Genomic DNA, 5,003 nt, shown 5'->3' with positions numbered 1-5,003 from the left:
TGCAAAGTGGTTGTTAAAAGCATCACAGTGAGCTACTGAAGGTTCTAATAATGGGTTCAGAGGGGAGGGCATCTGGGTTAAGCCTCTCACCACTCTGAACAGCTCAGCTGGGCAAGAATGCACAGACGCAATGCATGCAGAAAAGAAAGCTTTCTTCACTGCACGTATTGCGACCTTATAGAAGCAAAGGTGCTCTCTATACCTTGTATTGTCACATAAAAGTCAAGTTTTCTGCCGTCTGCGCTCAAGTCATCATCCTTCCCATTTCATTCCCCTGAGTGTCTCCATATACCAGGGAGTCTAACTTGTAACGGGTCAGAGAGGACGTTTGGGAGTGATCGTGTCAATAATCCTGGCTAGATTTTGATTCCATTTATTGAACAATGTTTCAACGGGATCATCAGTGATGCCAGCCATAGAATCCTCTAAGTCCTCCTAGAATTTCAAAGGATCCATTAGCCTTCAAGAACGGATCATTTGAATAGGACCTCCACCCCTGCAAGGGTAGGTTGTAGCTGTGATACTAGCCCTGACCAGGTAATGCTCTGTCTATGACAACTCAGAGGTATTGATGACCTCTGCACACAGATCTGTATGTTATGAGCTGAAAATCACATCAAGAGTATGACCTGTTGAATGCATTGGTCCAGAAACCCGTATGGCTATGCCCATGTTTGTCATGAATTGGGTCAATTAATTGTTGCACAAGTAGACATAAACATATTGAACCTTCTGGAAACCACTTGAATGCTTCTTCCAAACCACGTCCATGGATTACTTTTTCTTTCATTTTCCCCAAGAGATATTTATTTATTTACTTATTTATTTATTGTGGCTAGACCTATAGATTTGTGTTTTTAAAAACATTTTGGGGGAGAGCTAGTGAGGCAGTCTTATCTGATCTTCCTTCTGTCTCTGTTTTGCTTGTCACTAATCTTCAATAAGGGATTCTGGAAACAGCTGCTGTTTACCTTACCATATTTGTCATTGGCTGGTTTACAGAAAGTACATCTTCATTATAGAATTAATGTAGTTTGACTGTTGAAAAAAGTTTCCTTGTCAAAGGCTTCGTTAACTGGGATATGTCTGTACTGCAATACAACCAAGCAAGAAAGGAAATCCCAGTAGATATTCTCTTCATTTACCATAAGGAAGCATGATTAATGCTATACAACCAACATTTAGATGAACAGATGAACATTTCTTTAAAAGTCATAACAGTATTATATAAACTACCAACATTTTTGTTGGCTCAAACACATTTTTATATTCAAAACCACACTAGATGCTGAACTTAGTCCAATTTTCCATTGATCACCTTTCAAAGAATTGTAATTCTATTCTTAGTTCATTAACATCAAATTCAGTACATTCCAACCAATTTAGTAAATGACTATTGGTTTCAATTTTTCTGAGGATAAAATTACCATATATACTCAAGTATAAGCCAACCCGAATATAAGCCTTGGCACCTAATTTTACCACAAAAAACTGGGAAAACTTATTGATTCAAGTATAAGACAAGGGTGGGAATGCAGCAGCTGCTGTTAAATTTCAAAAATAAAAATAAATACCAATAAAATTACATTAATTGAGGCATTAGTAGGTTAAATGTTTTTAATATTTTCATAACACTGTAATTTAAGATAATAATAAGACTTTTATCAGATAAGACTGTCCAACTCTGATTACCTATATACTTAAATATAAGCGGACGCAAATATAAGCTGGCTATGACCCTCACTCGAGTAAAAGCCTTAAAAAGAGCTGAAAAACTCGGTTTATACTCGAGTATATACAGTAGTAATCTTGGCTAAATAGAAGTAACTGAGGCATTAAAAATGACAGCCCATTTATGGTTGCCCTTAACATTAAAAGTAGATTTATGCATATCATCTTCAGATATAAACATCTAATAGCAAAACAATGTTAATTTAATATTGGGTCTTGAGTGAGGGAAGATTTGGAGCCAGAGTACTGTATACCCAGAAAATAGAGTCTAAAGGGAAGGCTAAATATAGAATATTCAGTTCCATAAACCGACAACCCTACAAACTGTCTTAGATTTGAGAAGATTTTCTACATGTACAAGGACTGCATTGTTTTATATTTGTCAGAGCAAAAGCTCTTTCCATGGTTTGCCCATAGTTCCCTTATAGCAGTGGTTCCCAACCTGGGATCCCCAGATGTTTTTGGCCTTCAGCTCCCAGGAATCCTTACAGCTGGTGAACTGGCTGAGATTTCTGGGAGTTGTAGGCCAAAAACATATGGGGACTCCAGGTTGACAACCACTGCCTTAGAGTGTAAAAATGGCTGTTTATCATATTTGTTTATGATAATTGTACTGAGTGTCTAAGTGTATTTGGTGTCTGTTCATCATTTCATTTTACAGCTTAGCCATAGGGGGAAAACAATGGCCAATTTGTAGTACAGCCCATCTTGATAAACTGATTAGTCTGAAGCAGGCAATTTATTTTTGTTAACAGCAAAAACATTTCTTGTGCAGAGTGACAATATATTTGTCCCAAATCAAAATTTTGATGTGTAATGGCTTTGTAAAGAAGTGAAACACTTCACTTCTTCAGCTGAAAATAGAATAAGATAATTCCAATGTATACTACTAATTTTCTGGAAAATGATCTTGCATGCATTAGTTTTCCTTCTCATTAAAATGCCTATAGCAAGATAAAAGATGAACCCCAAGGTAAAAATTAATCAAAATGTCAGCACTAGTTGCCGGTCCAGATGCAAACACCCCACACCCTGAACTGGTAAGGGCATTCTTAATGGATTATTGGCATTTTGTAGGTACAGGGGCCTTGACTTAAATCATGTTCTAACCCACTCATTTTTGCCATCCCAATTCAGGTGAAAGCACCGCTGTGGGTTCTCCCCCTCCTCACATCCTAGCCTGAATAACTGTTTTAACATGGCTTGAGTGTCATTTTTTTCTCATGCTTAACCAGTTGGAATGCTATAATTTGAAACAGCTAACCTCAAAACAGATTAATATTATGTGATATTGAAAGGATGTGTTTTCTGAACTAAAAAGTTTACAGATTTCTATTCGTACTTTATCAAAGTTTGACTATGAGGCTGGCTATCTGAACTACTGAGAACAATACGGTGTGCTATAAGTTTTTGTACAAATGGTAAGCATTCCCATTCATGAAATAGATGGCAGCTTTATTCCTACTAGCCCATTCTCTGAACTGGTAAAAAAAAAAAGTTAGAAAGAGTGCTGGATACGGTTTGTGGGGAAGAAGTCCATAGTAATGAACTGAAATTAAGGACCATAGAATGAACACATATACTTTCCACATGCACTAAAACCATTGGACACGTCATTTTCGCAGCAAAACTATTTCTGTGTGAGCAAATCAGCTAACATAAAAATTGTTGTTGTGTGCCTTCACGTTGTTCCCAATCTATGGTGACCCCAAGGCAAAACTATCACAATTGGCACAATTTATTCAGAGGGGGTTTGCCATTGCCTTCCTCTGAGGCCGAGGGTGTGTGCCTTGTCCAAGGGCTCCTAAGGGGGTTTCTACAGCTGAGCACGACTTCAAACTCTTACTTCCAGAGCCACTGAGCAATGCTCTAACCATTACACCACGCTGGCTCTCAGTACCCATCAAATTAAACTCTGTAAAGTAATTGTCCCATAACTAGCTTAGTTAATGAAGACCAGAAGTGTCCATGTGTTAGCAAACAGAAAACAGAGGACTGTCATCTTGTGTGGTTTACTCTCTCTAAAAACCTAGAATTCCCATGGGTCATAAATACATTTTAAAGTAGGACAGAATAAGTAAAATATATTCCATGATGCCCTTCATTTTTCAATAAAACTATTGCTTCTCTGTGATGTGAACATCTAAAATGGTGGAATAGGTCAGCGGTGGATGGTATACTCTAAAGTTAGTGAATACCCTAGAGATATCTGCAATGTGTAGAAAAGCATTTTGAAACCAAGACAATTGTATAATCTTGTCTAAGTTTTTGATACACAATAATGTTTCCAGTCCATAAAGTCATCTGTTCCCAATAATTCCAGAGGACATGATGACCTCCAGTCATTGTTACAACAGGGAGAAATTGCAGAAACTCTGGGGAAAACAATATGTTTTAACATACATTTCAGGAAATATATCAGTCCGTCCATCCATTTAAGAGATTGCTGGGGTATCTGAGGAACTATTGTCAGAATTAAAAGGATCCACCACTGGAAAAAATGTACCTTGTTCAACAACAAGGCTTTGAAAGGATCCTTTACATGGCAGTGTAGATGGAGCCTGCAATTGTTCTGAATAACCTTTCTGGCATCCCTTTTAGCCCAAGGCCCATCCAGACAGGGCCCATAATGCGGAAGATCCCATGGTTTTACCAGAGGCATCCAAACAACATCTCCGGTAAAACCAAATTAATTCGAGACAAAGCAGGAAAATCCTGCTTTGTCCTGAATTAATTTGACACATGGAAAGACCTGGATCTTTCACAAGGTCCAGGTCTTTCCAGTTGTGGGCCTTGTGTGGATTGGGCCCAGGAATTGGGTTGTGCGATGCCCGGGCCTAATCTATACCATTGTTTTGCAATTTCCAGGCTTCTGGAGCCCAGAAAACCCAAGACAGCACCCACCCTCTCCCAAAACTCCCCAGAAAAGGTCCAAAAATCAAAAATTACTCACCAGGCTGCCATGAATTTGCTGCTGCAGTCCTCCTGGAACATAGAAAAAGGGGGCGATTTTCCTCTTCACTCTCCCCCCCCCCCCCCCTTGACACATCAGCAGTTTCATGGCAGCTGGGTGAGTAATTTTTAATTTTAGACCTTTTCTTGGGGGAGTGTTTGGTGTCTGAGTTCCCTGCCGGAAGGGGGGGGGGAGGTGTGTGGATTTTAAGCCACACCCAATCAGGTTTCTTAAACTCAATTGAGCACGGGTTAAAGCCCTGTCTGGAACAGGCCTCAATTAATTGGCCTTTGTGGGGAAATTCAGCTGTCATTCCATT

The 5,003-nt window shown here is 39.1% G+C and overlaps 1 long non-coding RNA gene across 2 annotated transcripts in view; it reads left to right on the top strand.

Annotated features, from left to right (window-relative positions):
- Positions 1 to 5,003, top strand: part of LOC134296068 (uncharacterized) — a 33,113-nt gene that overhangs the window by 6,079 nt on the left and 22,031 nt on the right. The gene's annotated exons all lie outside the window — the stretch shown is intronic.

This window comes from Anolis carolinensis, chromosome 2 (genome assembly GCF_035594765.1).
Source record: "Anolis carolinensis isolate JA03-04 chromosome 2, rAnoCar3.1.pri, whole genome shotgun sequence".
NCBI classification, from domain to species: domain Eukaryota; kingdom Metazoa; phylum Chordata; class Lepidosauria; order Squamata; family Dactyloidae; genus Anolis; species Anolis carolinensis.
The sequence above is the reverse complement of the archived record's forward strand: the minus strand, read 5'-3'. Positions and strand labels throughout refer to the sequence as shown.